This window comes from Cervus elaphus, chromosome 9 (assembly GCF_910594005.1).
Source record: "Cervus elaphus chromosome 9, mCerEla1.1, whole genome shotgun sequence".
Classification (NCBI taxonomy): domain Eukaryota; kingdom Metazoa; phylum Chordata; class Mammalia; order Artiodactyla; family Cervidae; genus Cervus; species Cervus elaphus.
The window spans coordinates 44,436,478-44,459,946 of NC_057823.1; the positions used below are offsets into that span (position 1 = coordinate 44,436,478).

The 23,469-nt window shown below is 37.1% G+C and overlaps 1 protein-coding gene and 1 pseudogene across 1 annotated transcript in view; one reads left to right on the forward strand and one right to left on the reverse strand.

The window, feature by feature from the left end:
- PGBD2 (piggyBac transposable element derived 2) overlaps nt 1-6,967 on the forward strand; it is a 149,897-nt gene extending 142,930 nt beyond the window's left edge. The window contains exon 5 of the transcript XR_006342714.1: nt 6,080-6,967. The gene's annotated coding sequence lies outside the window, so the exon portion shown is untranslated. The remainder of the gene's footprint in view (nt 1-6,079) is intronic.
- On the reverse strand, nt 6,125-7,260 carry LOC122700019 (annotated as a pseudogene).
- Between the last annotated feature and the right edge of the window lie 16,209 nt (nt 7,261-23,469).

Sequence of the window (23,469 nt, forward strand, 5' to 3'; positions counted from 1 at the left end):
ACAAAAAAGTCTGAAATGCAGTACTTGGATGCAATCTCAAAAATGACAGAATGAGCTCTGTTCGTTTTGAAGGCAAACCATTCACTATCATGGTAATCCAAGTCTATGACCTGACCAGTAAGTTTGATTAGGTCCCATCTGTTTATATTTTTTCCATTTCTATTGCCTTGGGAGAGTGATCTAAGAAAACATTGGTGTGATTTATGGCACAGAATGTTTTGCCTATGCTCTCTTCTAGTTTTCTAGTGTCAAACCTTTAGATTAAATCTTTAAGCCATCATGAATTTATTTTCATGCATGGTGTGAGGGTGTGTCCTAATTTCAATGATTAACTTTCTCACCTTCACTTGCTGAAGGGATTTTTTTCTCATTTTATATTCTTGACTTCTTTGTTGAAGATTAATTGATCTTAAGTATGTGAGTTTATTTCTGGGGTCTCTATTCTGTTCCATTTATATATATGTCTGCTTTTCTACCAATACCATAAGATTTTTGACTAGTGCAAGTTTGTAATATTTTCTGAAATCTGGGAAGGTTATGCCTCATGCTTTGGGATTTTTCCCCCTCAGGATTGATTTGTCAATTCTGGGTCTTTTATAATTCCATATAAAATACATATAAAAAATAGATTTTTTTTATCTAGTTCTGTGAAAAAATATCATGAGCAATTGGGTAGAAATTGCATTATCTGTACATTGCTTTGGGTAGCATTGCCATTTAACAATATTAATTTTTTCCAATCCAAGAGCATCAGATATATTTCCATTTCTTTGAATCTGCTTTATTTTCTTTTTTAATGTTTTATAGTCCATAGCATATAAGATTTTTTACACATATCCTTTAGAAGAAATAGAGTACCCTCATAGTCAGTAGAAGAGTCTAAAATGCAGTACTTGGTGCAATCTCAGTGGGTGCAGGCTCAAAAAAATGAGAGAATGATCTCAGTTTATTTCCAAGGTAAACCATTTAACATCACAGTAAACCAAGTATATGCCCAAAGAAGCTGAAGAAGCTAAAGTCAAACAGTTCTATGGAGACCTCCAAGACCTAACACCAAAAAAAGATGTCCCTTTCATCGTAGGATATTGGAAGGCAAAAGTAGGAAGTCAGGAGATACCTGGAGTAACACTCAAATTTGGCCTTGAAGTACAAAATGAAGTAGGGTAAAGGCTAACAGAAGCTTGTCAAGAGAACACACTGGTCATAGCAAACACCCTCTTCCAACAACGCAAAAGATGAATCTACGCACGTTCATCGCCATAATACACACAGTTCAGCACCACAGTCAGGTTGATTATATTCTTTGAGCCAAAGATGGGGAGGCTCTATACAGTCAGCAAAAACAAAATGTGGAGCTGACTGTGACTCCGATATATTACATTTACATTTAAAGTCACTCAGTCATGTCTGACTCTTTGTGACTCCATGGACTGCATAGTCCATGCACTGCATAGTCCATGGAATTCTCCAGGCCAGAATACTGGACTGGGTAGCCTTTCCCTTCTCCAGGGAACCTTCCCAACCCAGGGATCGAACCCAGGTCTCCCGCACTGTAGGCGGATTCTTTACCAGCTGAGCCATAAGGGAAGCCCAAGAATAATGGGGTGGGTAGCCAATCCCTTCTCCAGGGGATCTTCCCAACCCAGGAATTGAACCGGGATCTCTTGCACTGCAGGGGAATTCTTTACCAACTGAGCTAACAGGGAAGCCAAAAATCTGACACTTGTGACTCAAATAACAAGCTCCTTATTGCAAAATTCAGACTTAAATTGAAGAAAGTATGGAAAACCACGATGCCATTCAGGTATGGCCTAAATCAAATTCCTTACAATTGATTATACAGTGGAGGTGACAGATTCAAGGGATTAGGTCTGATAGACAGAGTGTCTGAAGAACTATGGACAGAGGTCCGTGACATTGTACAGGAGGCAGTGACCAAAACAATCCCAAAGAAAAAGAAATGCAAGAAGGAAAAATGGTTGTCTGAGGAGGGCTTACAAATAGCTGAGAAATGAAGAGAAGCAAAAGGCAAAGGAGAAAGGGAGCTTATACCCAACTGAATGCAGAGTTCCAGTGAATAGCAAAGAGAGATAAGAAAGCCTTCTTATGTGAACAATGCAAAGAAACAGTGGCAAACAATGAGAGAGACTAGAGGTCGCTTCAGGAAAATTACAGATACCAAGGGAATATTTCTTGCAAAGATGGGCACAAAAAAGGACAGAAATTGCAATGACCTAACAGAAACAGCAGTGATTAAGAAGAGGTGGCAATAATACACAGAAGAACTACACAAAAAGAGCTCTTAATGGTCTAGATAACTTTGATGATGTGGTCACTCACCTAGAGCCAGATATCCTGGAGTATGAAGTCAAGTGGGCCTTAGGAAGCATTACTATGAACAAAGTCATTGGTGGTGTTGGAATTCCCGTTGACCTATTTCAAATCCTAAAAGATGACGCTGTTATAGTGCTCTATTCAATATATTAGCAAATTTGGATAACTCAGCAATGGCCACATGACTGGAAAATGTCAGTTTTCATTACAATTCCAAAGAAGGACAATGCCTCAGAATGTTCAAACTACCATACAATAGCATTCTTTTCATGTGCTAGCGAAGTAATGCTCAAAATCCTTCAAGCTAGATTTCAACAGTATGTGCACTGAGAAATTCCAGATGTATAAGTTGGATTTAGAAAAGGCAGAGGAACCAGAGATCAAATTGCCAATATCTGCTGGATCATAGAAAAAACAAGGGAATTCCCGAAAAAAACATACACTTTGCTTCATTGACTATGGTAAAGACTTTGACTGTGCGTATGACAACAAACCGTGGAAAATTCTTAGAGATGGGAATACCAGACCACCTTACCTGCCTCCTGAGAAACCTGTATTCAGGTCAAGAAGAAACAGTTAGCACTGGACATGGAACAACAAATTGGTTCAAAACTGGGGAAGGAGTACCCTGACCCTGTGTATTTAACTTATATGCAGAGTACATCATGCAAAATGCCAGGCTGGTTGAATCACAAGCTGAATTAAGATTGCCAAAAAATGTGAACAACTTCAGATATGCAGATGATACCACCCTAATGGCAAAAACTGAAGAGGAACTAAAGAGCCTCTTGCTGCAAGTGAAAGGGGACAGTGAAAAAGCTGGCTTAAAACTCAGTATTCAAAAAACTAAAATCACAGCATCCAGTCCCATCACTTCTTGACAAATAGATAGGAAAAATGGAAACAGTGACAGATTTTATTTTCTTGGGCTCCAAATCACTACAGATGGTGACCACGGCCATGAAATTAAAAGACAGTTGGCTCCTTGGAAGAAAACTTATGAGAAACCTAGACAGCATATTAAAAAGCAAAGACATCACTTTGCTGACAAAGATGCATATATTTCAAAACTATGGTTTTTCCAGTAGTCACATACAGATGTGAGTTGGATCATAAAAAGGATGAATGCTTAATCTTAAGACTGATGCTTTCAAATTGTAGTTCTGGAGAAGACTCTTGAGAGTCTCTTGGACAGCAAGGAGATAAAACCAGCCAATCCTAAAATAAAATCAACCTTGAATATTCATTGAAAGGACTGATTCTGAAGCTGAAGCTCCAGTACTTTGACCACCTGATGCAAAGAACTGACTCATTGGAAAAGACCCTAATGCTGGGAAAGACTGAGGGCAGGAGGAGAAGGGGATGACAGAGCATGAAGTGATTGAATGTCATCACCAACTCAATGGATGTGAGTTTGACCAAACTCCAGGAGATAGTGAAGGACAGGAAAGCCTGCTGCTCATGCAATTTCAAGGAACTGAACATGACATAGCAACTAAACAACAATGACTCCTAGATATTTTATTTGTATTTTTTTGGTTGATTTTACTTGGTTATGTATGATTGTTGTTATGTTTTGTTGCATTTGGTTGGGTAATATGTTGTTGAGAATTCTTGGACCTATATTCATCGAAGACATGGCCTTTAATTTTCTGTTTTGGTGGTATCTTTGATTTTCATATCAGGGTAATGGTAGATTCATAGAATATCTTTGGGAGTGATCTTTTCTCTCCAATAGTTTGAAAGTGTTTGAGAATGATTAGTATAATCTCTTCCTTGTATATTTGTTAGAATTCACCTGTGAAGTCATCTGGTCTTGGACTTTTTTGTAGGGAGTTTTTTTGGTTTTCTTTCTGTTTTTTAAATTACAGATTCTATTTCATGTCTAGTGATTGTTCTATTTAAATTATTTATTTCTCTCAGTTCAATTTGGTGGGCTATATGTTCTCAGACTATTGTTCATTTCTTCTAGGTTTTCAAAAATTTGTTGTCATATAATTGCTCATAGTATTTTCTTTTCTTATTTCTGAGATATCAATTGAGATTTCTCCTTTTTCAGTTTCTATTTTTTGAGGTTCTCTTTCCTTCGTGGTGAACCTAGGCAGAGTTTTGTCAATTTTGTTAATCCTTTCAAATAATCAGCTCTTGGTTTTATTGTATTTTTGTCCTGTTGTTTTTTCTTTTAAAATATATTTATTTCCTCCCTGATCTTTGTTATTTCCTGCCTTTAGATGACATTGAGTTTTGTTTGTTCTTTATCTAATTATTTTAAGTGGTCTGTTTGGTAGTTTGAGTTTCTTTTGGCTTTTGGTTTTGTTTTGTTTTTTGAGGAAGGCCTTTATTGCTATGAACTACCAAGAAACGGTTTTGCTGCATCCCATAGATTTCATATGGTTGTGCTTCATTTTCTTTTGCCTCAAGGTATCTGTTAATTTCTTTTAAATTTTTCTTTTTAATGTTTTCATTGAACCATTTATTCCGTAGCATGTTATTTAGTCTCCATGTAATTATTTTTTCCTCATTTTTTTTCCTGTGGTAAATTTCTGGTTTCAAGCTGTTGTGGTCAGAAAAGATGCTAGAAATAGTTTCTACACTATTAATTTATTCTATGCTAATAAATTAATTTATTTGGTTGTGCTGGGTCTCCATTGCTATGCAGGCTTCTCTAGTTGCAGCATGCAGGGGTTACTCTTCCTCGTAGTGCACAGGCTTCTCACCGTAGTGGCTTTTCTTGTTGTGCAGCATGGGATCTAGGGCACATGGGCTTCAGGAGCTGTGGTGCATGGGCTCAGCAGTTGTGGTTTCCATGCTCTAGACCAGAGCCTCAATGACTGTGGCTCACAGGCTTAATTGCTCTGCAGCATGTAGGATCTTCCCAGATCAGGGATCAAATCCATGTCTCCTGCATTGGCAGCTGGATTCTTTACCACTGAATCACCAGGGAAGCCTCTACTATTTTTTTTAAATAACAGTTTTTGCCATCTATTTAACTCATCCTATGCTTCATTATAAACAGATCAGGAAACTTTAAGACTGAAAAATCATTTTGTAATGATGCTCTAGGAATCTAAGTCATTAAATAGATCAGTGGCTCCTACCCACTGGTACATGAATCACTGGAAGAAGGTCTTCCACTCAGATTCCTGAGGCTCACATAGTATATTCTAATTCTGCTGGTCTGAGATGGACACAGAACTGAACTTTATGGGTACTATTAATAAAGGCAATAAGTGATTCTAAAGCAGATGATCAAAGAACTACTCTGTAAACAGTGACATGGATTGAAGACTTTGCATTTTCATAGGATTTAGAGGTACTACATTCCTGTTTTGTGGAACAAAACAACACTTCAAACTTTATAATGCTCATTAATTTAACAAGTGAATGATTTTGAGCACCACCTGTGTGCTTGACAATATTCTTCATTCTACAGGTGCAGATATTGACCTTTCTCTCATGAAACAACAAGAAACTTGGCAAATATTACGGTACACAAGGCTATCAAGTATGAATGGTGTAGAGGACTGATGAGCATAATATCTTTTCCCTCATCAATGTATCATCTAGGACAATTGAACAGAAATTCCAAGATGGAGAAAGGAAAGGATATCAAACATTTTTTTTTTCTTCTAGATGAAGTCAGGTTGAGGGAAGCAGCTCTTAAAAACTGGTTGACATTTTCAGGTATTATAAAATATAATTCTTACAGGGATTATATTTTAATTTAAAAAATGCCTCTTTGCAGGTGCATCACTGAGATTGTTTGCAGCTAAAAGGAAAACTCTGCCCTCTATCTGGTGGACTGAAACCGCCCCATCAACTTTTTTAGTGAACATAGAACTTCTTTGTTTCTGAGACTGTATGCAAGAGGGTTCAGGAGAGGGGTAAGGACAGTCCCAAAGAGAAAGAGACCCTTGTTCAACTTTGGAGTCTTGGCAGAACCAGGCCTCATGTAGATGCACATACCTGGACCAAAATAGAGACCCACCACACAGAGATGAGAGGAGCAAGTGGCCAGAGTCTTGTTCCTGCCTTCTGGGGAGTTCATTCAGAGTACAGCAAGGAAGATGAGAACATAGGAGGACAAGATGAGAGATAAGGGCAGCAGCAGGACTAGGATGCTGGTCACCACTACAGCCTTCTCATAGGTTGAGATGCCCTCACAGACAATCCTAAGAACAGCCATGACTTCACAGAAGAAGTGAGGAATCTCTCTGGGGCTGCAGATGTGAAAATGTAAGGTGAAAGCAGTGTGGCCAAAGGAAGTAAGGGCACCTCCAGCCCAAGCCATGGCAGCCATCTGCCAGCACATCCTAGGACTCATGATGACAGGGTACCGCAGGGGATTGCAGATAGCCACATAGCGATCAAAACACATGACAGTTATAAGGATGCATTCTCCAATGGCTACTGTCAGCGAGAAAAATATTTTGAGTCCCACAAGCCAAGAATGAGATGCTTTGCCATCCAGAGAAGAAGTTGGCCACCATCTTCGGTATGATGCTAGAGGTCAAAGTCAAATCCATTAAGGAGAGCTGACTGAGCAGGAAGTACATGGGGGTATGGAGCCAGGAATCCAACCAAATGAGGAGGACCAGAAGAGTGTTGCCAATGAAGGCAGCCATGTAGATAAGAAGAACAATGGAAACCAAAGCTGTGATGTATCTAAATTCAGGGAAGAATCCCAGGAGGATGAAATCTGTGGATTCTGTCTCATTCCTTCCCCACATGACTCTCTGCAATGACAACACAAAGGGAGGAGATTTGTTAAAAAAAAAAAAAAAAGAGTCAGTGCTGAAACAGTTTTTTAAAGTTTGTTTAAAATAATTTATAACAAAAATGGCAAGCATAAAATTGTTTATCCATGATGATCTGCATCAATTCTTAACATATTTTTTCGGTAACCCTGAATCATGATATAATGTACTTTAGAAACCAGAGTGTAAGTTTTTAAATGTGACTCATTATCATTAATGTTTGAAATATATTTTCTTACATTAAGAACAATTTTTGATCATTACAGTTTTTTCTTTAGAATGATAATGTTTGTTATTGGGTTGAGAAATCACAGTCACCACTTGCACATTTTCAGGTTTTTGCTGTTTTTAGAAAATGATATTTCCATTTTTATCTTTTCAATGATTTTCTTAGCAATATTTTTGAGGAATAATTTACATTTATTTCCAGGTCATATAATATACTCTTTATTTGCTCATGAAAAATAGTATTAATTTAATTTATACAAGGATTTAAAAAAAATTTTAATGCTCCTGCTTAATCAAAGCTTCTGGCTTTGGACATTATAAACATACAAATAAACTGGTCATTAGGACTGTGTTTTGTGTTATGTACATTTAAGGTTATTTTAAGCTTTTGATCTAATCAACCCTTCTTTATACTCTGGCAAATAAACTCACTATGTCTACATGGTTTCAGTGCAATAAATTCATACCAAGTGTCAATAAGTGAAAAAGGTATTTTTACATGAACTCACAGGGTTCCTGATATTGTAAAATTCATATTACCTAAAACTTTAGTTATAATATTTATGTGCATGATTGGCACAGAGAAACTTTAGGGCTCCTTTCTCTCAGGCTTAGGAACTTTTTCTTTTAAGACTCTCTGAGCTGTATACAACCCTTCTCCTTGATACCTGTATAACCCTTCAAATTCCTAGACATACTCCTGCTGGGGTTACAAGAGGACATGTACTCATCTTGTAAACAAGTTGAACTCATGAAAATAGTTTTAAAAATTCTAAAAAAGATCAAAGTGACTCTAACAGTGTATTAAAACCTCATAATTGTCCAAATTTAATGTAAGCACAATTAACATTAGAAAGTGTATAAAGTAAGAACAGATGTGTCTAAGCATTTGAACAGATTAAAGAAAAAAGTTTACACATTAGAACAAAAACTTGATAAAATTAATTACTAAATACTGATTTAAAAGCCATCCTAACTATTAATAACTAGTTGTAGAATAAGATATTCTAATATCCTATTCTATTACTTTCCTGCCAATCTGTGACATTCATTTGTTAGTGGAATTACTGAAAATACTGTCTCTAAGGGGCTTCTCAGGTAGCTCAGTGGTAAAGAATCTGCCAGCCAATGCTGGAGACGCAGGAGATGCCAGTTCGATCCCGGGGGCGGGGAAGATCCCCTAAAGGAGGAAATGGCAACTCACTCCAGTATTCTTCCCTGGAAGATTCCATGGACAGAGGAGCTTGTTGGGGTCCATGGGGTCACAAAGAGTCTGACACGGCTGAGTGATTGAGCACACACACACACATCGTCTCTAAATTGTTAAGCTAGTTCTTTCTTCACAGGTGTGCATTGTATATGTGTCAACATTAACAGCAAGATCCAAGTTTCCTTTACTTTTTGCAAGAAGTCTTTTTGCAGAGAGTCTTTCCCCCTCTAATACAACATTACCTTCTCAGAAACAGTGAACTCAAACATTAGGTCATTGTATACAACTCAATGGACATGAGTGTGAGCAAGCTTCGGGAGACGGTGAAGGACAGGGAAACTGGGCGTGCTGCAGTCCATGGGGTCACAAAGAGTCAGACACAACTGAGCGACTGAACAACAATACATTTCTAATCTTGTGCAATTTGACCTCAACTCCTGGCTTCCATCCAGATATTGATTTAAATTTGTTCATCAAAAATAATGATAAGTTTTTAATGCAGGAATTCTGATAACAAAAATGGTCTAAGTCTGTTCTCCCATTGATCAATCACTAAAAGCCTTCACTCTTGTGAAGAACTAGCTGAACTCTGTCGGCTGGCACTGCCAGATTGAGACATCTATCTTTATATATCCAACTTTTATTTAAGCATACTATGTTGATTACCTTCAAACCAGGAAATCACAGTTAATCAGGGCCTTTCTCCTGGGTGAATGTCTTAATGAGTTAGCCTTATTTTAGATGTGTACAGTTTAAGATTTTAAAAAATAAATTTAATAACAAAAATGGTCAGCGTTTATCTTATTCTCTCCTCCCTTAAAGGGAGCCTTCATGCAGTCAGGGCATTGTTTGTGGTTCATCTAGAGTCATCAGATGGTGAGAAACTGAGATTTCAGACAGGCCAGATCTTTGAAATTTTTCTGACCTTGTAAATAAGAAAGCAGGGTTCTGTGATGTAAGTGCTTGTTTCACATCATCCTATTTCTAGCACAAGTGTTGCTTTCCTACTTGGCTAGATTCAGTTATAAATTCTCACTCCAAATTCCATTCATCACAGTCTGAATTTAAACCTATATTTCATCATTATTGCAGTTACATGTGTTAATATGTATCTCACCCTTTAAGTCATAAAATTTGTGATGGAAGGAACTGTATTTGCTAAGTTCCACCTTTTCTCTCTAGATCTGACATGTTGCCTTCAGTGAAAATAAGTTAGATACGCTATCAATTCAGGATTGGACTACAGGTCTTAGAACTCTGGATTTAATTCCTGTATCAAAACAGAAGCTTACAGGACAAAAACCATTTTTCTACCTAACAGAATTATTTTGTTTTGCCTTTATGATCCCTCATTGACTTCAGAGCATTTTGCAGCATTTTATCTGGTTGGACTATATGGGAAGAGGTTCATCATTGCTATGTCCACTTGAGAAGAAATAATATCCATAAATGACTAAAAGACACACAACTTTGTTAGTCACATAGTTAAATAACACTTTCTTGCTGCTGCTGCTGCTGCTAAGTCACTTCAGTCGTGTCTGACTCTGTGCGACCCCACAGATGGCAGCCCACCAGGCTCCGCCATCCCTGGGATTCTCCAGGCAAGAACAGTGGAGTGGGCTGCCATTTCCTTCTCCAATGCGTGAAAGTGAAAAGTGAAAGTGAAGTCACTCAGTCGTGTCCAACTCTTCGCCACCCCATGGACTGCAGCCTACCAGGCTCCTCCGTCCACGGGATTTTCCAGGCAAGAGTACTGGAGTGGGGTGCCATTGCCTTCTCCAACACTTTCTTACTCATTAATAATTATCTGCTTAACAAGATTGAACCCTACAAATATTATTTACAAATAACTATAGAATTAACATTAGGAATGGATTTTTCACAATCAGAAAAAACTGGACTGTTTCTCTATCAAGATGCTTACCTTGAATTTGTGTTCAGTCATAAGTTCTTACAAAGTGTAAAATATTAAAAATTCCTTTGGCCCAGTGACTCTGATTATACCGTTTAAAAAGAAAAGTAAAGTATTCAGTAGGAAAAGATAGGTAATTGAGTATATCTTGATAAGCTGTCTCTCCTCAGTCTAAGTTGTAAGCAGGACTGGACTCTCCCTAATTCCTCAGTGGCCTGGGATTTAGCATAGAGTGGCCAGTCACTTTGAGCGTTGCTGCTTCCTGACTCAGCCCCACCAACTGCTCGTTAAGGGCTGAGGTGCCCAGGTGTAGTGGCCTAAAGCAATCTTCTCTCCAGGATATAATTAGTGTTTTTCAAAACTACCCACTAGCTACATACTCTGAATTTTTTATTTGTTTTCCTGTCAACACCACCATCATTTCCCCAGAGTTCCAACTTGTACTTTTCTTTTCATTTTAATCATTAATTTCATACAACCATTAAGCAAGTTATTGATTTCTCTTTTCTAACAATTCTTATTTTCTCCTGCATTTCTATTCATAGGACCCTCACTCTAGACCTATTTCCCCTGTGTAGAATATCACTTTTTCTTATCTTCTTAGCTAAATTCTCCCTTTTCTTCAAGGTCAGGTATAAGTCTTGTCTCTGCATCAAAATCTACCTTTATTTCCACAGTGAATATCAGCATATTTTCATTAGTTAATTATAGTTCTCTCTCTCTCCCTTGGCTTATCATACCTACATCACACTGTTAATGATTTTTTCCAACTCTCTTACAATTAACAGTAGGATATAAAGCTATGGAAGCCTAGGATTTTGCCTCAGTCCTCATTATGTTCCCTCCTTTTTTGTCCCTCTTTTTCATAAATTATCTTATTCTTAGTAGGCACTGACTTAACACTATTAATTAAATTTCTATTTCATTAAAATCAACAACAGCTGTACTATATGCCGAGAACTGAAATGGAAAAATAATATGCAGTAAGATCTTATCAAGTGGGGAAACTGATTTATGAAAAAAAAAAAAGATTATAATATGACTGATTAGTACCACAACAAAATTATGTAGAAATTGCTATGGTTCCATAAGTGAGGGAGAATTAAGTTGTCTAGACAGATAATTGGTAGATGATTAAAGGATGGTTTCATGTGTATAGTAACATCTGAATTGAATTTTAAAGAATAAGTAGGAATGAATGAAAGTAGAAATGAGGAAAATTTAAGCGTGGGAAGCTGGTTCAAAGCAGATGGACTAACATGGTTTTTATGGAAAAACTTAATCATCCATAATTTTGATGGATTAGAAGCTATAGGAATGGACAGGGAATGACGATAGACTATAGAAAGAGGCTCAAATGTAAACTCAGCTTAGGAGAAGCGAGTATGATCTGGGCACTAAATTATTGTACACCCTGACCAAAGGGAGAAGCTTCTATGATTAGCAGGTATTATGAAATAAAAGACAGGTATTAGAATAATCAACATACTTAAGTGGCCACATAATTGAAGACAGACACAGCAAGGGCCTTGAAGAATTTAAGGAAATGTGGAAACATCTTGTGTTTGGAGAATTCTGTGCTTTTTCATACTCTCCTCTACACTTCTTTCCCTCACACTCAACTTTGCTGCTGCTGTCCGCAATTGCTTTTGACCTCCAATCAATTATTTTGACCATTAGAATTTATCAAGCAGAGTTTTTGGGTATTTTCCTTCTAAATATGAATTCAAATAGGTTCTTGATTCAAAACAAAATTAAATTGGTTCATCAAACTACACACTTTTAATAGACCAATAATACTTTAAAATAAACTTTTATTTTCTGAAAAGTTCTTGATTTACAGAGAAGTTGTAAAGATAATACAGAGAGCTCTCATAAACTCCTTACCATGTTTCCATCTTTCTTGACATTTTATTGCTGTTCAGTTGCTAAACTGTATCCTACTCTTTGTGACCCCATGGACTGCAGCACACCAAGCTTCCCTATCCTTCAATATCTCTTTGAGTTTGCTCAAACTCATGTCCATTGAGTTGATGATGCCATCCAACCATCTCAAGCTCTGTCACTCCCTTTTCCTCCTGCCTCAATCTTTCCAAACATCAGAGTTTTTTCTCAGTGAGTCGGCTCTTCACATTAGGTAGCAGAAGTATTGGAGTTTCAGCTTCAGCATCAGTCCTTCTAATGAGTATTCAGGGTTGATTTTTTTTGAGACTGACTGGTTTGATCTCCTTGCTGTCCAAGAGACTCTCAAGACTCTTCTTCAGCACCACAATTTGAAAGCATCAGTTCTTTGGTACTCAGCCGTCTTTATGGTCCAGTTCACACATCTTTACATGATTACTGGAAAAACCATATCTTTGACTAGATGGACCTTTGTGGGCAAAATGTCTCTGCTTTTTAATATGCTGTCTAGGTTTGTCATAGTTCTTCTTCCAAGGAACATGCATCTTTTAATTTCATGGCTGCAGTCACCATCTGCAATGATTTTGGAGCCCAAGAAGATAAAGTCTGTCACTGTTTCCATTGTTTCCCCATCTATTTGCCATGAAGTGACAGGACCAGATGCCATGATCTTCATTTCTGAATGTTGAGTTTTAAGCCATCTTTTTAACTCTCCTCTTTCACTTTCATTAAGAGGCTCTTTAGTTCTTCACTTTCTGCCATAAGGGTGGTGTCATCTGCATATCTGATATTTCTGCCTGCAATCTTGATTCCAGCTTGTGTTTCAACCAGCCCAGCATTTCACATGATGTACTCTGCAAGTTTACCCAAAGCTTCTGGTCTGGGTCTTATATTTTAAGGACAAACTAACCATTAGGACTGTGTTTATGTTATTTTCACTTGTGGTTATTTAAGCTTTTAATCTAATTGACCCTTCTATTCAGGCAATAAACTCATTGTATATATGTGATTTATAGAAAATTCACATCAACTAACAATAAGGGAGAAAGTTTTTTTCTACATGACCTATAGGAACTTCCTCTCTTCCAAAATTCATATTACCTTAATGATTAGTTATAGTAAATGTGCCTGATAGGTACAGGTGAAATTAGGATTTCTTTCCCTCAGGCTTACCAACTTTTCCTTCTTAGATATTCATAGTTCTGCATAATCTTTCTCATTGATACTTGTATAGTCCTTTAAACTCCTACACATACTCTTGTTGGGTGTACAAAAGGACACGCACCCATCTCCTGTGAGACTCCTAAGACTTCATTACAAAAACCTGACCAAAACAGTACAAGAATGAGGAAATTATAAGCAAGTTGTACTCATTAAAATAGTTTCAAAAATCCTAAAAAATGCAAATTATCTCTAATGGTGTATTAAAAGCTCATAATTATTTAAATTTAATGTAAGAAACTATTAAACTTTATAATGTTTATAAAGAACAGATGTTCATTAAAGAAAAAGCATTGCATTAGTTACAAAAACCTGATAAAACTTATCACTAAATCATGATTTAACATCCATCCTACAAAGTAGTAGTAGGATAAGATTGCCTTCTGGTGATTTGAACATTCATTTGTTGATTGCATTATTCAAAAATATCATTTCTAAATTGTTAAGCTAGTCCTCTCTGCACCTATGTGTGTGTGAGTGTGTATGTATGTGTGTAGGTGTGTCAGCATTAACAGTAAGATCCAAATCTCCCTTGTTTTTTACAGGAAGATGGGAGAGTCTCTTCCCCCTCCACAGAAACAGTGAAAAAGTGGAAGTGTTAGTTGTCAGTCATGTCTGACTCTTTGAGATCCAAGAACTGTAGCCCACCAGGCTCCTTTGTCCATGGAATTCTCCAGGCCAGAATACTGGAATAGGTAGCCATTTCCTTCTCCAGAGGATCTTCCAGACCCAAGGATCAAACCCAGGTCTCCTGCATTGAAGGCAGATTCTTTACCATCTGAGCCTCTCCACAGAAACAGTGAGTGCAAATACTGGAGCACCATTTACTTTTCTAATCTTGTACAATTTAATCTCAGCTCTTTGCTCCCATCCTGATAATTAATTCAGATTTGACAAAAATACTGATCAGGCTTTAATGCAGGAATTCTGATAACAAAAAGATCTAAGCCTTCCTTCCATTGTTCAGTCTATAAAAGCCTTTCTTTTTTTTTTCTTCTTTTGACCATACCGTAAGGCATGTGGGATCCCTAGTTCCCCAACGAGGGATCAAATCCATGACTCTTGCATTGGAAGTGCAGTCTTAATTAATGGACCACCAGGGAAGTCCCTAAAAGTCTTTATTTCTTGTGAATAAATGGCAGGCCTCTGTGGGTTTGCACTGCCAAAAATAGGCATATATCTTTACATATCCAACTTTTATTTGAGTATTCTGTATTGATCACCTTCAAAGCAAGAGATCAAAACTAATCAGTGCCTGTTTCATGTCACAGGGTGCTTGAATGACTAGGCAAGTTAGACTGACTTTAAAGGTGGAAAGACTTTAAGATTAAAAAAAAATTAGTATTCTACCCAAAGCAATCTATAGATTCAATGCAATCCCTATCAAGCTACCAATGGTATTTTTCACAGAACTAGAACAAATAATTTCACAATTTGTATGGAAATACAAAAAACCTCGAATAGCCAAAGTAATCCTGAGAAAGAAGAATGGAACTGGAGGAATCAACCTGCCTGACTTCAGACTCTACTACAAAGCCACAGTCATCAAGACAGTATGGTACTGGCACAAAGACAGAAATATAGATCAATGGAACAGAATAGAAAGCCCAGAGATAAATCCACGAACCTATGGACACCTTATCTTTGACAAAGGAGGCAAGGATATACAATGGAAAAAAGACAACCTCTTTAACAAGTGGTGCTGGGAAAACTGGTCAACCACTTGTAAAAGAATGAAACTAGAACACTTTCTAACACCATACACAAAAATAAACTCAAAATGGATTAAAGATCTAAATGTACGACCAGAAACTATAAAACTCCTAGAGGAGAACATAGGCAAAACACTCTCCGACATGAGTCAGAGCAGGATCCTCTATGACCCACCTCCCAGAATATTGGAAATAAAAGCAAAAATAAACAAATGGGACCTAATGAAACTTAAAAGCTTTTGCACTACAAAGGAAACTATAAGTAAGGTGAAAAGACAGCCCTCAGATTGGGAGAAAATAATAGCAAATGAAGAAACAGACAAAGGATTAATCTCAAAAATATACAAGCAACTCCTGAAGCTCAATTCCAGAAAAATAAATGACCCAATTCAAAAATGGGCCAAAGAACTAAACAGACATTTCTCCAAAGAAGACATACAGATGGCTAACAAACACATGAAAAGATGCTCAACATCACTCATTATCAGAGAAATGCAAATCAAAACCACAATGAGGTACCATTACACGCCAGTCAGGATGGCTGCTATCCAAAAGTCTATAAGCAATAAATGCTGGAGAGGGTGTGGAGAAAAGGGAACCCTCTTACACTGTTGGTGGGAATGCAAGCTAGTACAGCCGCTATGGAAAACAGTGTGGAGATTTCTTAAAAAACTGGAAATAGAACTGCCATATGACCCAGCAATCCCACTTCTGGGCATACACACTGAGGAAACCAGATCTGAAAGAGACACGTGCACCCCAATGTTCATTGCAGCACTGTTTATAATAGCCAGGACATGGAAGCAACCTAGATGCCCATCAGCAGATGAATGGATAAGGAAGCTATGGTACATATACACCATGGAATATTACTCAGCCATTAAAAAGAATTCATTTGAACCAGTTCTAATGAGATGGATGAAACTGGAGCCCCTTATACAGAGTGAAGTAAGCCAGAAAGATAAAGAACATTACAGCATACTAACGCATATATATGGAATTTAGAAAGATGGTAATGATAACCCTATATGCAAAACAGAAAAAGAGACACAGAAATACAGAACAGACTATTGAACTCTGTGGGAGAATGTGAGGGTGGGATATTTCAAAAGAACAGCATGTATACTATCTATGGTGAAACAGATCCCCAGCCCAGGTGGGATGCATGAGACAAGTGCTCGGGCCTGGTGCACTGGGAAGACCCAGAGGAATCGGGTGGAGAGGGAGGTGGGAGGGGGAATCGGGATGGGGAATACGTGTAAATCTATGGCTGATTCATATCAATGTATGACAAAACCCACTGAAATGTTGTGAAGTAATTAGCCTCCAACTAATAAAAAATTAAAAAAAAAAAAATTAGTGACAAAATTGGTCACCATTTATCTTATTCTCTCTTGCCTTAAATGGAGCCTTGGTCCAGTCAGGGTGTTGCTTGTGTCTCATCTAGAGTCATCAGATGATGAGTAACTGAGATTTCAGACTATCCAGACTTTGAAAATTCTATAACTTTGTGGATAAAAAAAGAAGAGTTCTGTGATTTAACTGCTGTTATATATCCTCCCATTTTAATTTTAAGTGATGCTTTCTTAGATAGTTCAATCATTATAAACTCTCACTCCAAATTCTATTCATCACAAACTAAATTTAAGCCCTTTTGGCCAATATCACTGATGAACATAGATGCAAAAATCCTTAACAAAATTTTAGCAAACAGAATCCAACAACATATTAAAAAGATCATACATCATGGCCAAGTGGGCTTTATCCTAAGGATGCAAGGATTCTTCAATATCCATAAATCAATCAATGTGATACACCACATTAACAACTTGAAAGATAAAAACCATATGATTATCTCAATAGATGCAGAAAAAGCCTTTGACAATATTCAACATCCATTTATGATAAAAACCCTCCAGAAAGCAGGCATAGAAGGAACATAACTCAACATAATAAAAGCCATATATGATAAACCCACAGCAAACATTATCCTCAATGGTTAAAAATTGAAAGCATTTCCGCTAAAGTCAGGAACAAAACAAGGGTGCCCACTCTCACCACTACTATTCAACATAGTTTTGGAAGTTTTAGCCACAGCAATCAGAGAAGAAAAAGAAATAAAAGGAATCCAGATTGGAAAAGAAGCAGTAAAACTCTCACTGTTTGCAGATGACATGATCCTCTACATAGAAAACCCTAAAGACTCCACCAGAAAATTACTAGAGCTAATCAATGAATATAATAAAGTTGCAGGATATAAAATTAACACACAGAAATCCCTTGCATTCCTAAGCACTAACAATGAGAAAACAGAAAGAGAAATTAAGGAAACAATTCCATTCACCATTGCAACAAAAAGAATATAATACTTAAGAATAAACCTACCTAAAGAAACAAAAGATCTATATATAGAAAACTATAAAACACCGATGAAAGAGATCAAAGATGACACAAAAAGATGGAGAAATATACCATGTTCATGGATTGGAAGAATCAATATTGTGAAAATGACTATACTACCCAAAGCAATCTATAGATTCAGTGCAATCCCTATCAAGCTACCAACAGTATTTTACAGAGAACTAGAACAAATAACTTCATAATTTGTATGGAAATACAAAAAAACTTTGAATAGCCAAAGCAATCTTGAGAAAGAAGAATGGAACTGGAGGAATCAACCTGCCTGACTTCAGACTATACTGCAAAGCTACAGTCATCAAGACAGTATGCTACTGGCACAAGACAGAAATATAGATCAATGGAACAAAATAAAAAGCCCAGAGATAAATCCATGCACCTGAGGACACCTTATCTTTGACAAAGGAGGCAAGAATGTACAATGGAGAAAAGACAACCTCTTTAACAAGTGGTGCTGGGAAAACTGGTCAACCACTTGTAAAAGAATGAAACTAGAACACTTTCTAACACCGTACACAAAAATAAACTCAAAAATGGATTAAAGATCTAAATGTAAGACGAGAAACTATGAAACTCCTAGAGGAAAACATAGGCAAAACACTCTCCAACATACATCACAGCAGGATCCTCTATGACCCACTTCCCAGAGTAATGGAAACAAAAGCAAAAATAAACAAATGGGACCTAATTAAACTTAAAAGCTTTTGCACAACGAAGGAAACTATAAGCAAGGTGAAAAGACAGCCTTCAGAATGGGAGAAAATAATAGCAAACAAAGAAACTGACAAAGAATTAATCTCAAAAATATACAAGCAACTCCTGAAGCTCAATTCCAGAAAAATAAATGACCCAATCAAAAAAATGGGCCAAAGAACTAAACAGACATTTCTCCAAAGAAGACTTAGGTGGCTAACAAACACATGATAAGATGCTCAACATCACTCATTATCAGAGAAATGCAAATCAAAACCACAATGAGGTACCATCTCATGCTGGTCAGAATGGCTGCTATCCAAAAGTCTACAAGCAATAAATGCTGGAGAGGGTGTGGAGAAAAGGGAACCCTCTTACACTGTTGGTGAGAATGCAAACTAGTGCAGCCACTATGGAGAACAGTGTGGAGATTCCTTAAAAAGCTGGAAAGAGAACTGCCATATGACCCAGCAATCCCACTGTTGGGCACACACACCGAAGAAACCAGAATTGAAAGAGACACATGTATCCCAATGTTCATTGCAGCACTGTTTACAATAGCTAGGATGTGGAAGCAACCTAGATGTCCATTGGCAAACAAATGGATAAGAAAGCTGTGGTACATATACACAATGGAATATTACTCAGCCATGAAAAAGAATGCATTTGAATCAGTTCCAAAGAGGTGGATGAAACTGGAGCCTATTATACATAGTGAAGTAAGTCAGAAAGAAAAACACCAATACAGTACACTAACATATATATATGGAAATTAGAAAGATGGAAATGATGACCCTATATGTGAGACAGCAAAAGAGACACAGAAGTAAAGAACAGACTTTTGGACTCTGTGGGAGAAGGCAAGGGTGGGATGATTTGAGAGAATAACATTGAAACATGCATATTATCATATATGAAACAGATCACCAGTCCAGGTTCAATACATGAGACAGAGTGCTCAGGGCTGGTGCATTGGGATGACCTTGAGGGATGGGATGGGGAGGGAGGTGGGAGGGGTATTCAGGATGGGGAACACACTTGCACCCATGGCTGATTCAGGTCAATGTATGGCAAAAAATCACTACAATATTATAAGTAATTAGCCTCCAATTAAAATAAATAAATTTTTTAAAGAAAAAATAAATATAAGCCTGTTTCATCATTGTTTGTGGTTATATGTGTTAACATGTATCTTATCCTTTATATCATAAAATCTTCAATGAACTGTGTTTGCTGAATTCCACCTTTTCTCTCTAGAGCTAACACATTGCCTTCCACGAAAACAAGTTAAATAAACAATCAGCTCAAAGCTGAAATTCAGGCCTTTGAACTCTGAATTCAATACCTTTATCAAATGAGATACTTGCAGAACAAAAACCATTTTTCTACCTAATGGCAATATTTTGTTTTGCCTTATGGTCTCTTTTTGTCTTTAAAGCAATTTTCAGCATTTTATCTGGTTGGGATATATGAGAAGACACTCAGCATTGTTATATCCACTTAAAGCACACACAACTTATCTGGTCACTTAAATAACACTTTTCTACTCCTAAATAATTATCTGCTTAACAAGTTGAGCCTCACAAATACTAATGACAAAAACTATAGAATTAGCATTAGGAATGGATTTTCACAATCTGAAGAATGTGCATTGTTTCTTTATCAAGATGCTTACCTTGAATTTGTGCTCAGTTACAATTTCTTAGAAAGAGCAAATTCCTTCTGCCCATGACTCTGATTTTTACTGTTTAAAAAGGTGGGGGAAGGCCATTTCAGGAGGAAAAGTAGGCCATTTCAGATAACTAAGTAGATCTGGAAAGCCTGTCTCTTGTCAGTCTGTCAAGCTGTAAGCAGAGCTGGAATCTCCTCAATTCCTCGAAGGCCTGAGATTCCGTGTAGAGAGGCCAGTCAGCCTGAGGTCTGATGTGTTGGGACTCAGCCCTATTAACTGCTCATTAAAGCCTGAGATGCCAAGGTGTAGTGTCCTAGGCAGCTGTCCCCAACCTTTTTGGCACCAGGGGCCGATTTCTTGGAAGACAATTTTCCCACGGACTGGGGATGGATGTGGGATAGTTTCAGGATGATTCAAGAGCATTACATATGTTGTGTACTTGATTTCTAATCTAATGACCTGATAGCAGGTATGGGTCTGTGGCCCAGAGGTTGGGGACCCATGTCCTAGAGGAATCTTTCCCCCAGGATATAACCAGAGTTTTTTAAAACTACCATCTACATCTCTGAATTTTTTTATTTTCTTGGTCAGTATTGCTCTCATTTCCCCAGACATCAAATTTATAACTTTCTTTGACTTTTAATCATCAATCCCACACAAGTGAAAGTGAAAATCTCTCAGTTGTGTCCAACTGTTTGCAACCCCATGGACTATAGTGTCCATGGAATTCTCCAGGCCAGAATACTGGAGTGGGTAGCGTTTCCCTTCTTCAGGAGATCTTCCCAACCCAGGGATCGAACCCAGGTCTCCCACATTGCCAGAGGATTCTTTACCAGCTGAGCCACAAGGGAAACCATACAAATATTCATCAAATTATTGATTTCTCCTTTCTAATATTTCTTAGTTTCTCCTTCTTTTCTATTTTTAGGACCCACACTCCAGACCTACTTCCTGTGTCTAGAATACCCCTTTGTCCTATATTCTTAGTCAAATTCTCCCTTTTGTCCAAGGTCGGTTTTAGTTCTTACCTCCTCAGTAAAGTCATCTTTCTTTTATTTCCATGATGAATATCAACATATTTTTAATTATTTAATTATAATATTTCTCTCTCTCAACTTACCATACCTACATTATATTGTTAATGATATTTTTATCATGCTTTTACAATTAACAATGGGATTTCAAGCAATAGAAGTGTAGGATTTTGCCTCAGTCCTTCTTTTTTTCCCTATATTTGTTAGATTATTTTATTCATAGAGGCAGTGACTTAAACTACTAATTAAATTTTGTTAAAATCATCAAATGATTTACTATATATGGGAATTCAAAATGAAAAAAATAATAAATGCACTAAGGTCTGATAAAATGGGTTAAACTGATTTATGAAAAAAAGAGATGATTATTTGGGAGTTGAGTACCACAGGAAAATTATGTAGATATTGCTACAGTAACATAAGCAAGGAAGGATTAAGTTGTCTAGATGGAAAATTGGTTGATGATCAAAGAATATTTTCCCAGAACTAATAACATCTGGATTGAACTTTAAAGTGTATGTAGGAATTCAAAACAGAAACAGACATAGACGTAGAGATCAGATTTTTGGCTGCCAAGAGAGAGAGGGCTAGAGAGAGAGATGGACTGGGAGTTTGGGGTTTGTGGATGCAAACTATTATACTAAGGATGGATAAACAAGGAAGACAGAGGAGCCTGGTGTGCTGCAGTCCAAGGGATTGCAATGAGTTCAACATGACTTAGTGACTGAACAACAACAACAACAAACAATAAGGTCTTATTGCACAGCACAGGGAACTATATTCAATCTCCTAGGATAAACCATAATGGAAAAGAACATTTTAAAAAGGACTGTATATGTGTGTAAAACTGAGTTATTTGCTGTACAACACTGACTGACACAATGCTGTCAATCAACTAAAGTTGAATAAAAAGTAAAAAATAGAATAAATAGGAATGAGTGAAAATAAGAATGAGGAAATTTTAAGCATAGGAAATTGTGTCAAGGCAGATGGACTAACATGGCTTTTATGGAAAGACTTAATCACTCATAATTTTTGCTGGATATGCAAGCTGTAGGGATGGAGAGGGAATGATGGTGAAATATAGAAAAAGGCTCAAAATGGACACCTTGCTTAGGGAGGGTGAATATGATTTAGATACTAAGTTATTGCACCACCAACCCCTGCCCGGGGGAGAAGCTTCTATGATTAACAGATATTATGAAATAAAATGAAGATATTAGAAAATTTGACAGCATTTTAAAGCAGCCACATTCTTGAAGCCAGACTCAGCAAGGGCCTTGAAGAATTTAAGGAAATGTGGAAGCATCTTGTATTTGGAAGAGGTTTATTTCTTTTCCATATTTTTATCTCCTCATTCTTCCCCTCATGATCCCTTTGTTGCTGTTGATAATGATTGTTTTGAGCTCCAATCAAGTACATTGCCTATCAGAATTTATCAGGCAGATTTTTTGGATGTTTTCCTCCTAACTATGAATCCAAATAGATCCCAGATTCAAAAGAAAATTGAATTGGTTCCTCAAACTAGATATCTTTTAAAGACAAATAGTACTTTAAAATAATCTTTTAATTTTTAAAAAGTTCTTGATTTGTAGAGAAGCTGCAGAAAGTTCTCGTAAATCTCTCACTAAGTTTTCCTCATTGTTCACATTTTATATTGCTATGGAATTAACAGTGGTTATTTAGTACAAATAAGAAATATTTGTACAGTAATAATAGCTAAATTATACACTTTCTTCAGATTTCACTCATTTTTGCCCTAATGTCCTTTCCCTCACCCAGAATTCTTTTCAGGAGATCATGCTGTATTTAGTTAACATGTCTCCTTAGGCTGCCCTGGGCTGAGAGAGTTTTTCAGACTGCTTTTAACGGTCTTGATAGTTTGGAGGAGTACTAAATCAGACATTTCATTGAATATCCCTTGATTTGTTTCTCAAGATGCTTTTCTCATGACTAAACTAAGGTTATAGGTTTTGGTGAAGAAGATTGCAGAGATAAAGCACCCTTATCATCATGTTATTTTATGGGTACATGATATCTACATGACTTACCACTTGACTATGTTTTCCAAACTGTAAAGTTACTTTTCTCCCATTTTCTATATCCTGCTTTTTGGGAGGAAGTCACCAATTGCAGCTTATATTCCAGGCAAGACAGAGGTTAAGCTCCACCTTCTTGAGGGATGAAGTATCAATATACATCATTTGGAATTCCCCTGCACAGTAGATTTTTTCCTCCTTTTTTCATTCCCTCTTTTTTGTCCTTGTTCCTCCAGCAATCCCTCTTCTTTCCCCCATTTCTTCCTCCTTTCCTTCCTCGTTCCTTTTGCAATCACTACTTATATCAGTATGGACTAAGAGATTTTATGTTTTGGAA